The following is a 13120-nucleotide window of genomic DNA, read 5'->3' as shown; positions in this document are numbered from 1 at the left end:
ACCCTCTTCCCTTGTGACATTCATTTTCACGCTGAAACTCAGCATGAAGGGGGAAGGAACTCTCTCACAAACATAAACCTAGGTTGTTCTTCAAACAAAGATAACTTTTGATTCGGAGCTCCGATTGACAAGCCGTTTGCGGCCACGCGTTCGTCCTGGAGACCTCTTCAATTCTATCTAAACAAAAAGGTATTTCCTTCTTAAATTCGTGCCCAGTGTTCTGTGTCCCCTTTATGTGCGAAATTGGTTTGAGTTTGAGTGATTTTGATGATTTTGGTGGTTTAGGTGCAATCTAACATTGGATAATTGTTGGATTATACTCCGATCATCAATGGGTAAGGTAAGAAAACTCTAAACCCTTGTGGGTTATCCAATTTTGTGTACCTAGTACTAATTTAGTGAATTGTGTAAATTAGATTGTAATTATGTTAGATTGAAGTTTGAATTGGTGAATTGGAGCTTTTGGAACAACTTTGGTGGCTGGATTCTTGGAAGTGGGACTTGTGAGCTTGCATTGTGGGATTGTCTCGGGTTATACGCGGAAATTGGCCAAGGTATGGTTTAGGTTTCACGTATTTAACATATAAGGTTTTGTGAAAACTTAGGCTAGAGCACTATAGGATAAGTTGAAACGGTTAAATATGTTAAATGATTAGTTTTGTGATGATGTTGGATAAATTGATGATTGGGCTTGTGTTGGAATTAATGAGCATGAGTTGTTGGTGTTAATGAATATGTGTTCTTGGAATTATTAATGATGTGTTGATGATGTTATTGATATATGTTAATAAAATTTTGTGGTTATGGCTTGTTGATTGGTTGAAGGTGAATTATGGGTGGTTATTAAAGAATGGAGGAAATAAGTTAATGAATTTTAAAATGGTAACTTGTGGTTGGAAGGGTGGATTTTTGGAATAATTTATGAGTTTTATGAGTTGGTGTGAGTATTAATGTGTTAGTAGTTAGTATTAATGAAATGGGACTTGATATGTCATAAATGTGCAGGTTTTGTGGGTAAAGAATGTGAATTTGGTAAAAAGTGGGGTTTGGTTTATTTTGGTAAAAAGTGAATTTTGATAAATTTTGGTAGTCCATAACTTGCTCCACAAATTTTGGATGAAGATGAGGTTTGTTTCAAATTAAAGAAGGTTTTAAAAGCTGAAAATGATATAAGATTTGCGAAAAATCGAATTCTGTAGAGAAAGTTATAGACGCCGGAAATTCGGTGCAAAAAACTGGAATTTTGAATGTTGCAGCAGAACCAGGTTTTTCTGGTGTGTGCGCACGCACACAGTTGTGCGCACACACACACACCAGGATAGGCCTTCTGTTGGTGGCGCTCGCAGGGAGTGATGCGCACACACACTAAGTAATTTCCTGGCTGGTGTGCGCACGCACACATCTGTGTTGTGAGCACGCACACATGTGTATGTACGCACACACCCTGTTTTACAGCACCTGTGTTTTTATGTTCTAAACATGATTTCGAACTTCTAAACCTCTATTTTTGCCCTGTTAACCATAGATTTTATCAGTGAGCTTTGTAATTAGTGGAAGGTAGGAATTTGGGGTAACTTGGGGGTGAAGTAAGAGGTAAAATGATGAGTTATATGAAGGAGATGAGAATGTTAAATGAAGTATAATGCCATGGCTTTGATAAATGATTATATAATGATTATGAAAATGAAATGGCTTATGAATGATGATATCTGAGATACGTGTTTCCCTGGGTAAGAACCGTGGCTTTCCACCATGTGTTCCAGGTTGAAACTCGATATCTGTTGACCTACGTCGTAAGGGTGACTGGGCACGTATAAATTTCTGGGTATGGATAACCCCCATTTAGTGATTTGAATAATGAATGAATGTGAAATCTATGCATAGACTCATGGGGATGTGCGACGGGGGACAATCTAAGGTTTTCGGACTTGTCGGGTTGGCTGGATAACCGACAGATGAGCCTCATCAACCATAGGACAGGCATACATCCTGTTATCTATTATACTTGCTACTTGCACTATCTGTTTCTACTTACGCGTGAACTTGTTTGGTTGCTTGTCTCTGCTGAATTATGGATGACGGAGGAATGGAGGAAGGGTGAATTGGTTGGGTGTTAGATGTTAGGTTTTAAAGCAAACAAGTATAGGGTGCTTAGATTACCTACCCCTTTTTATGGCTTCTGTTTAAAAATTAAGCTTTATAATTGTATGATGAAGTTCTAGGATTGCCTCTAGCATTCCCAGGACCTTATTTATTATGTGCGTGACACCTTTACCATGCTGAGAACCTCTGGTTCTCAACCCATATTGTGTTGTTATTTTCAGATGCAAGTCGAGAAGCACCTCGCTAGGCGTCTGGATCCCTGAAGCGGAATAGTCCCTGGTTTATTTTGGGTTTTCAGTTTGTAAATATATGTACATATGTATTTAGCTTTCTCTCCAAGAAACTTGATTATTTTGTTCCTCATAGAGGTTGAAGGAGTGTTAAGGCCTTATTTCTGTATTTTGAGTATTCTGGGATACTTGTATATATATATATATGTAAACATTCTCTGGCCAGCCTTGGCTTCGCAGGCTAAGTCAGGAGCTAGTTATACTGTATTTCTTGGCTCTTTATTCACTCTTTAGCTTACTCGTATCTATGATCTTGAGATATCTTCACACGCAAGTTATTCCGTCTCCGGAGCGTTGCACTTTTTATTTCGCAATTTTGTTTTACCCATTTTTTAAGGCTCCTAGTTTATTATATTCTTTCTGCTATTATACGTATGTGTTTTATTTTAGAGGTCGTAGCGCCTTGCCACCTCTACTTTACATCCTAGGTGTAAAGCTCTATGTGGTAGGGTGTTACAACGTGCAATTTTATCATAATGTGGTGAACGTAGATGGAGAAATATTGAGAATATTGATTGAAGAATGAGCTACTTGCTCTCAAATTTATGATGATCGAACGTGAATTAAGAATGATGACTAGTCCAACTTCAAAATTGAGACACCTTCTTCTTTGATTCTTCGAATTTTTTTCTTCATTTTGGAGGAAAAATCAAATCAAAGGAGTGGATCTGGAGGCAGCGTTCCTGCCATGGATGCGCAGCAATTTGCATCATTCTTCAGTCAAATTGCATAGGTCCAAAGCCATATCAACAAGACAAATCCAAATCAAGATCTCTCTAGCCCCTATTACATACTTCCATCTGAAAATTTAGGTATACATATCACTAATGTGACTCTTACTGGTTCCAATTATAGTGAATGGAGAAAAACTATAATTAATGCTCTTTACTCTAAAAATAAATTTGAATTTGTAGATGGCTCTATTATTAAACCTGAGAAGACTGATCCAAATTTTAAGGCATGACAAAGATGCAATACATATGTAGTTGCCTGGATAAATCTGTCACTTAGTCCAGACATCTATCAGAGTGTTCTCTAGAATAATATCAGTTATAAACTCTGGAATGATCTTAAGCATCATTACTATCAAGGTGATGGATTTATAGTAGCTGAATTGAATGAAGAAATATATATACTAAAACAAAGAGATATGTTTGTTACTGCCTACTTTGCTAAACTTAAAAATCTTTGGGAAGATATTGATGATTTTAGGACGATACCTGGATGTGACTGTGTGAAATGTGAGTGTGGACTAGAAATTGTTAGGTTTCAAAGAGAAGAGGATAGAGTCACGAAATTCCTTAGAGGACTTGGAGAGCAATACTCTACTATTAAATCTCAAGTAATATTGATAGATGATCTTCCTGGTGTGAACAAGATTCTGTCCATGATCACTCAGCAAGAGAGACAACTTTTTAGCTTTGACATTTCTTTGGATGTCAAAATTCTTGCTGCTGCTATTGCTACTTCATCATCTGGCAATATTGGAAATTCTTCTGCATGGAAAGAAAAAATAAAAAGTTTGGAAGAATCAATCAAACAAGGGACAAAATCGCAGCAAACGGCAATGTACTTATTGTCGTAAAATAAAAAAAACATGGATATCCAACTAATTCCAAATCTCGTTATGAGAAAAGGAATTCTGTCATGAATTGCTTAACTGTAGATAATGTTGATGATGATAGTGATAATCTCAGTGATCACCAATTAGCAGGAAGTGAAACCAATATTGTTGAATTCACACCTGAGCAAAGGGAAGCAATTCTAGCCTTGCTCAGCAAACAAGATGTGACTCATTCTCATAACATAAACCAGATTTCACTCAAAGCCAATCCTTCTTCTCATAAAGGTAGAATGGCACATGTTTTAAATTTTTATTCCAATATTAAGGCTCTTAATATTTTAACTCAAAACATAAATCATGGGTTGTAGACACTGGTGCTATAGACCATGTATCTTACACCTTGGAAAATTTTAAAAACTATTTCAAAATTGATCCAATTGTTGTCAAATTATCCATTGGTGCCTTAACCACTAAATGTATTATGGGCACTGAAAGAACAAAACTCTCGCGCGATCTAGAATTTTCTAAAAATAAATCCCCGTTGTAAGTATAGCTTTTAGACTGATAAGAATTTCTTTCTTACAAAAGTTTAGTTGTCACAAGTAACAAAACCCTAATAAATTTATAACCGAAGTATTTAAACCTCGGGTCGTCTCTCAAGGAATTGCAGGGCAGTATGATTTATTATTGGTTATGAGTAAAAGTGTATTTTTGGGTTTTTGAAATAAGGAACAAGTAATTTAAAGGACAAAGAAAATAAATTGATAATAATAAAATCTCTTGACAAGGTATAAGAATTGGACGTCCTATCCTAGTTATCCTTATCAGGTGTGAAAAGAATTGGATTCTGCTCCCACTTTTAATTAACCCTTGCTAAACAAAGGAAAGTCAAGTGGACAAATTAATTTGATCCTCAGGTCCTAGTCAACTCCTATGGGAAGACTAGAGTTATTGAAGTACAAATTAATCAACAAAGAATTCCAATTTCAATCAACAGCTGAGTTTGACAACTCAAGTGTTGCTAATTACTTAACCAAAGCCAAAAGGGGAAAATAAATCTAAATTGAATTGAAACCATTCATAAATAGAATAAAACAATCATTAATCTGAAATACCTCAAATTACATTTAAACATAAATTCAAATCCTAACATGAAAAGTTTGTAAATCAATAATGAAAAGATAAATGACAATTAAAGTAATGGAATAAATAAAAGTAGAAAATAAATTAAAGGAATATTGAACCTGTGATTGTAGAAGCAATCCTAAAATAAGAGAAATCCTAATCCTAAAACCTAAGAGAGATGAGAGAACCTCTCTCTCTAAAACTACATCTAATCCTAAAATTTTGTATTTGAAAGTTATTCTACGTATATCTTTTGATTCCTCCATTCTTTGGCTTATATTCTGTGTTTCTGGTTTGGATTTGGGCCGAAAAAGGGTCCAGAAATCGCTGGGGGCGTTTTCTGCAGATTCCTGTACATGGCGTCTGTCACGCGTTCGGGTGAGTCATGCGTTCGCGTCATCTGGGAGTTTTCCTTGTCACGCGTACGCGTCGGTCACGCGTACGCGTCAATTGCAAGTATAGTTTCTAAACCAAGCAATCATCATTTCTTACAAACGTTTTGGTTATCACAAGTAACAAAACCCAATAAAATTTATAAACCGAAGTATTCAAACCTCGGGTCGTCTTCTCAAGGAACTGCAGGGAGGTGTTCTTATTATTAGTTATGGAAAACAGTGTTTTTGGGTTTTAAAAGGTTCGAACAAGGAAAATAGATTGCAGGAATTAATAAATTAATATCTAATAAAACTCTTGGCAAGGTATGAAAATTCGGAAGTCCTATCCTAGTTATCCTTATCGATGGTGATGAGAATTGAGTTTAATCCCACTTAGTTAACCTTTACTAAGGCAAAGAAAAGTCAAGTGGACTAATTAGTTAGATCCTCAAGTCCTAGTCAATTCCTGAGAAAGGACTAGAGTTAGTGGAATTCAATTCAATTAGCAAAAATAACAATTATCAATCACAATAAGTTTGATAACTCAAGAGTCTCCAGTTAATCAATCAAAGCCAAGAATATAAAAAAGCTAAATAAGAATCATAAATCTGAAATACCTCAATTTATATTAAATAAAGAAAATCCTAACATGAATGGTTCGTAAGCCAATTTGGCAACATAAGTAATCAGCAAATAAAAGCATTAAAGTATCTGAAAGTAAAAGAGAAATATAAAGTAAAAGGAATATTGAACCTGTGACTGAAGTTGAAATCCTAAATCCTTTAAGAGGAATCCTAATCCTAAAACCTAAGAGAGAGGAGAGAACCTCTCTCTCTAAAAACTACATCTAAATTATGAAAAGTGAATAATCGAATGCCTCTTTTGAATGGATGCATTCCCCCACTTTATAACCTCTAGTATGTGTTTTCTGGACTTGGATCTGGGCCAAAAGGGCTTCAGAAATCGCTGGGGGCGTTTTCTGCAGTTTCTGGTGTGTGGCGTCTGTCACGCGGTCGCTGGTATGCAAAATCGTGATCGTTCATTCCTTGGTAACGGCGTCAAAAACTTTATACGCATGTTCATAATCTTAATTCTTTGTCACAACTTTGCACAACTAACCAGCAAGTGCACTGGGTCGTCCAAGTAATAAACCTTACGTGAGTAAGGGTCGATCCCACGGAGATTGTCGGTTTGAAGCAAGCTATGGTCACCTTGTAAATCTCAGTCAGGCAGATTCAAATGGTTATAGAGTTTTAATAATTAAAAGATAAATAAAACGTAAAATAAAGATAGAGATACTTATGTAATTCATTGGTGAGAATTTCAGATAAGCGTATAGAGGTGCTTAGTTCCTTCTGAATCTCCGCTTTCCTACTGCTTTCATCCAATCCTTCATACTCCTTTCTATGGCAAGCTGTATGTTGGGCATCACCGTTGTCAATGGCTACATCCCGTCCTCTCAGCGAAAATGATCCAAAATGCGCTGTCACCGCACGGCTAATCATCTGTCGGTTCTCGATCCTGCTGGAATAAGATTTAGTAATCCTTTTGCGTCTGTCACTACGCCCAGCATGCACTCGCGAGTTTGAAGCTCGTCATAGCCATCCCTTTCCAGATCCTACTCGGAATACCACAGACAAGGTTTAGACTTTCCGGACCTCAAGAATGGCCGCCAATAATTCTAGCCTATACCAAGAAGACTCTGATCGTAGATCAGGAGGCTAAGAGATATGCATTCAAGCTTGTTTACATGTAGAACGGAAGTGTTTGTCAGGCACGCGTTCATAAATGAGAATGATGATGAGCGTCACATAATCATCACATTCATCATGTTCTTGTGTGCGAATGAATATCTTAGAGAAGAAATAGGCTTGAATTGAATAGAAAAACAATAGTATTTTGCATTAATTCATAAGGAATAGCAGAGCTCCACACCTTAATCTATGGTGTGTAGAAACTCTACCATTGAAAATACATAAGTGATAATGGTCCAGGTATGGCCGAATGGTCAGCCTCCCCAATTGGCATATGAATTCAAAATTAGGGAAAAAGACCCCCAGTACAATAGTAAAGAGTTCTATTTATGCTCAACTAGTTACTAGGGTTACAAAAATAAGTAAATGATGCAGAAATCCACTTCCGGGCCCACTTGGTGTGTGCTTGGGCTGAGCATTGAAGCTTTCACGTGTAGAGGACTTCCTTGGAGTTGAACGCCAGTTTGTAACCTATTTCTGGCGTTTAACTCTGCTTTGCAACCTGTTTCTGGCGTTTAACTCCAGAATAAGGCAGAGAGCTGGCGTTGAACGCCAGTTTGTGTCATCTAAACTCGGGCAAAGTATAAACTATTATATATTGCTGGAAAGCCCTGGATGTCTACTTTCCAACGCAATTAAGAGCGTGCCATTTGGACTCATGTAGCTCCAAAAAATCTACTTTGAGTGCAGGGAGGTTAGAATCCAACAGCATCTGCAGTCCTTCTTCAACCTCTGAATCTGATTTTTGCTCAAGTCCCTCAATTTCAGCCAGAAAATACCTGAAATCAAAGAAAAATACACAAACTCATAGTAAAGTCTAGAAATGTGATTTTTATTTAAAAACTAATAAAAATATACTAAAAACTAACTAAATCATACTAAAAACTATATAAAAATAATGCCAAAAAGCGTATAAATTATCCGCTCATCACAACACCAAACTTAAATTGTTGCTTGTCCCCAAGCAACTAAAAATCAAATAGGATAAAAAGAAGAAAATATACTATAAATCCCAAAATATCAATGAAACTTAGGTCCAATTAGATGAGCGGGACTAGTAGCTTTTTGCCTCTTGAATAGTTTTGGCATCTCACTTTATCCATTGAAGTTCAGAATGATTGGCATCTATAGGAACTTAGATTTTAGATAGTGTTATTGATTCTCCTAGTTCAGTATGTTGATTCTTGAACACAGCTACTTTATGAGTCTTGGCCGTAGCCCTAAGCACTCTATTTTCCAGTATTACCACCGGATACATACATGCCACAGACATATAACTGGGTGAACCTTTTCAGATTGTGACTCAGCTTTGCTAAAGTCCCCAATTAGAGGTGTCCAGGGTTCTTAAGCACACACTTTTTTTTTGCTTTGGACCTTGACTTTAACCCCTCAGTCTCAAGTTTTCACTTGACACCTTCACACCACAAGCACATGGTTAGGGACAGCTTGGTTTAGCCGCTTAGGCCAGGATTTTATTCCTTTAGGCCCTCCTATCCACTGATGCTCATAGCCTTGGATCCTTTTTATTACCCTTGCCTTTTGGTTTAAAGAGCTTTTGGCTTTTTCTGCTTGCTTTTTCTTTTTCTTTCTCTCTTTTTTTTCGCCATTTTTTTTCGCAAGCTTTTGTATTCACTGCTTTTTCTTGCTTCAAGAATCAATTTTTATGATTTTTCAGATTATCAATAACATTTCTCCTTTTCATCATTCTTTCAAGAGCTAACATATTTAACATTCATAAATAACAATATCAAAAGATATATGCACTGTTCAAGTATTCATTCAGAAAACAAAAAGTATTGTCACCACATTAAAATAATTAAACTAATTTCAAGGATGAATTCGAAACCATGTACTTCTTGTTCTTTGGTTTTTAGAACAGTTTTTATTTAAGAGAGGTGATGGATTCATAGGACATTCATAGCTTTAAGGCATATACACTTAAACACTAATGATCATATAGTAAAGACACAAACATAAATAAAACATAAGGCTCAAAAACCAAAAAACTGGAAAATAAGAACAAGGAGATTAAGGAACGAGTCCACCTTAGTGAGGGTGGCATCTTCCTCTTCTTGAAGAACCAATGGTGCTCTTGAGCTCCTCTATGTCTCTTCCTTGTCTTTGTTGCTCCTCCCTAATAGCTCTTTGATCTTCTCTAATCTCATGGAGGATGATGGAGTGCTCTTGGTGCTCCATCCTTAGTTGTCCTATGTTGGAGCTTAATTCTCCTAGGAAAGTGTTGATTTACTCCCAATAGTTTTGTGGAGGGAAGTGCATCCCTTGAGGCATCTCAGGGATTTCATGGTGAGGAATTTCCTCATGCTCTTGTTGAGGTCCATGATCTCTTGTTTGCTCCATCCTTTTCTTAGTGATGGGCTTATCCTCATCAATGAGGATGTCTCCCTCTATGTCAATTCCAGCCGAATTGCAGAGGTGACAAATGAGATGAGAAAAGGCTAACCTTGCCAAAGTGGAAGATTTGTCAGCCACCTTATAGAGTTCTTGAGGTATAATCTCATGAACTTCCACTTTCTCCCCAATCATGATACTATGGATCATGATGACCCGGTCTATAGTAACTTCAGACTGGTTGCTAGTAGAAATGATTGAGCGTTGAATGAACTCCAACCATCCTCTAGCTACAGGCTTAAGGTCCAGTCTTCTCAATTGAACCAGCTTGCCTCTTGAGTCAACTTTCCATTGAGCTCATTCCACACATATGTCCATAAGGACTTGGTCCAACCTTTGATCAAAGTTGACCCTTCTAGTGTAGGGGCGTGCATTTTCTTGCATCATTGGCAAGTTGAACGCCAACCTTACATTTTCCGGACTGAAATCTAAGTAATTCCCCCGAACCATTGTAAGCCAATTCTTTGGATTCGGGTTCACACTTTGATCATGGTTCCTAGTGATCCATGCGTTTGCATAGAACTCTTGAACCATTAAGATCCCGACTTGTTGAATGGGGTTGGTGAGAACTTCCCAACCTCTTCTTCTAATCTCTTGTCGGATCTCCGGATACTCATTCTTTTTGAGCTTGAAAGGAACCTCAGGGATCACTTTCTTCTTGGCCACAACTTCATAGAAGTGGTCTTGATAGACTTTTGAGATGAATCTCTCCATCTCCCATGACTCAGAGGTGGAAGCAATTGCCTTTCCTTTCCTTTTTCTTGAGGTTTCTCTGGCCTTAGGTGCCATTAATGGTTATGGAAAAATAAAAAGCAATGCTTTTATCACACCAAACTTAAAATGTTTGCTCGTCCTCGAGCAAAAGAAGAAAAAAAGAAGGAGAAGAAGAAGAAAAATGGAGGAGACAGAGAGGGGGTGTGTATTCGGCCAAGGGGAAGAAGAAAGGGTTGTGTTGTTTGAAATTGAAGAAGGAATGAGGGGTTTATATAGGAGTGTGGGGAAGGTTTAGGGTTCGGCCATTAGGGTTGGGTTTGGGGGGAAATTAATTTGAATTTGTAGGTAGGTGGGATTTTTGGGGAAGAGAGGATGGATGTGAGTGGTGAAGAGGTGATGGAGAAGAGTGATTGAAGTGATTGGAGAAGGGTATTTGGGGAAGAGGGTTATGAAAAGGTGTGAAGAGAGAGAGTTAGGGTAGATGGGGATCCTATGGGTCCACAGATCCAGTGGGGTCAAGGACTTAACATTCCTATTCCAATTAGGCGTGTAAAACACCCTTTGTATGCAATACTGGTGTTTAACGCCAGACTGCTACCTGTTTTTGGTGTTAAACGCCCAAATGTAGCCTGTTTCTGGCGTTTAACGCCAGTTTGATGCTTGTTTCTGGCGTTTAACGCCAGTTTGATGCTTGTTTCTGGCGTTAAACGCAAGCTTGGTGCTTGTTTCTAGCGTTAAACGCCAGACAGATGCTTATTTCTGGCGTTTAAACGCCAGAGTGCTCTTCCTCCAGGGTGTGCTGTTTCTTCTGCTGTTTTTGATTTTGTTTTTAATTTTTTAGTTGTTCTTGTGGCTTCACATGATCATCAACCTAATAAAACATGAAATAACAATAAAAATAAAATAGATATATTAAATAACATTGGGTTGCCTCCCAACAAGCGCTTCTTTAATGTCAATAGCTTGACAGTGAGCTCTCATGGAGCCTCACAGATGTTCAGAGCATTGTTGAAACCTCCCAACACCAAACTTAGAGTTTGAATGTGGGGGTTCAACACCAAACTTAGAGTTTGGTTGTGGCCTCCCAACACCAAACTTAGAGTTTGACTGTGGGGGCTTTGGTTGACTCTGCAGTGAGAGAAGCTTTTCATGCTTACTCTCTATGGTTATAGAAGGAGATCCTTGAGTCTTAAACACAAGGTTGTCCTCATTCAGTTGAAGGATCAACTCTCCTCTGTCCACATCAATCATAGCTTTTGCTGTAGCTAGGAAGGGTCTTCCAAGGATGATGGATTCATCCTCATCCTTCCCAGTGTCTAGGATTATGAAATTAGCAGGGATGTAAAGGCCTTCAACCTTTACTAACACGTCCTCTACTAGTCCATAAGCCTGTTTTCTTGAGTTGTCTGCCATCTCTAATGAGATTCTGGCAGCTTGCACCTCAAAGATCCAAAGTTTCTCCATTACAGAGAATGGCATTAAGTTAATGCCTGACCCCAGGTCACACAGAGCCTTCTCAAAGGCCATGGTGTCTATGTTACAGAGAATTAGGAATTTACCAGGATCCTGTTTCTTTTAAGGTAATTTCTGCCTATCCAATGCATTCAGTTCATTGGTGAGCAAGGGAGGTTCATCTTCCCAAGTCTCATTACCAAATAATTTGGCATTCAGCTTCATGATTGCACCAAGGTATTTAGCAACTTGCTCTTCAGTAATGTCTTCATCCTCTTCAGAGGAAGAATACTCATCAGAGCTCATGAAGGGCAGAAGCAAGTTGAATGGAATCTCTAAGGTCTCTATGTGAGCCTCAGATTCCTTCAGGTCCTCATTGAGGAGCCCCTTATTGGTCAGTGAACGTCCCAGGAGGTCTTCCTCACTAGGATTCACGTCCTCCTCCTCCTCTTTGGGTTCGGCCACACCAAGTAAGGTAATGGCCTTGCACTCTCTTTTTGGATTCTCTTCTGTATTGCTTGGGAGAGTACTAGGAGGGGTTTCAGTGACTCTTTTACTCAGCTGGCCCACTTGTGCCTCCAAATTTCTAATGGAGGACCTTATTTCATTCATGAAACTTAAAGTGGCCTTAGATAGATCAGAGACTATATTTGCTAAGCTAGATGTATTCTGCTCAGAATTCTCTTTCTGTTGCTGAGTGGATGATGGAAAAGGCTTGCTATTGCTAAACCTGTTTCTTCCACCATAATTAAAGCCTTGTTGAGGCTTTTGTTGATCCTTCCATGAGAAATTTGGATGATTTCTCCATGAGGGATTATAGGTGTTTCCATAGGGTTCACCCATGTAATTCACCTCTGCTATTGCAGGGTTCTCAGGATCATAAGCTTCTTCTTCAGAAGATGCCTCTTTAGTACTGTTGGATGCAGCTTGCAATCCATTCAGACTCTGAGAAATCATATTGATTTGCTGAGTCAATATTTTATTCTGAGCCAATATGGCATTCAGAGTATCAATTTCAAGAACTCCCTTCCTCTGAGGTGTCCCATTACTCACAGGATTCCTTTCAGAAGTGTACATGAACTGGTTATTTGCAACCATGTCAATGAGTTCCTGAGCTTCTGCAGGCGTTTTCTTTAGGTGAATGGATCCACCTGCAGAGTGGTCCAATGACATCTTTGATAATTCAGACAGACCATCATAGAATATATCCATGATGGTCCATTCTGAAAGCATGTCAGAAGGACACTTTTTGGTCAGTTTCTTGTATCTCTCCCAAGCTTCATAGAGGTATTCACCTTATTTCTGTTTGAAGGTTTGAACATCCACTCTAAGCTT

General features: G+C 38.2%; 1 long non-coding RNA gene and 1 other non-coding gene across 2 annotated transcripts; both read left to right on the top strand.

Moving 5' to 3' along the window:
- LOC112757994 (uncharacterized) lies at positions 1 to 2600 on the top strand. Its single transcript, XR_003179453.3, has 4 exons — positions 1 to 189; positions 286 to 340; positions 417 to 554; positions 2325 to 2600. It is a non-coding gene; the product is annotated as an uncharacterized lncRNA (long non-coding RNA).
- Positions 2601 to 13012: 10412 nt separating this feature from the next.
- Positions 13013 to 13120, top strand: LOC112761926 (small nucleolar RNA R71). The gene has a single exon (XR_003182295.1). It is a non-coding gene; the product is annotated as a small nucleolar RNA R71 (small nucleolar RNA).

The sequence above is a fragment of the Arachis hypogaea genome, chromosome 16 (assembly GCF_003086295.3).
Source record: "Arachis hypogaea cultivar Tifrunner chromosome 16, arahy.Tifrunner.gnm2.J5K5, whole genome shotgun sequence".
Classification (NCBI taxonomy): domain Eukaryota; kingdom Viridiplantae; phylum Streptophyta; class Magnoliopsida; order Fabales; family Fabaceae; genus Arachis; species Arachis hypogaea.
Note: the sequence above shows the minus strand (reverse complement) of the source record. Positions and strands in the feature narration are given on the sequence as shown.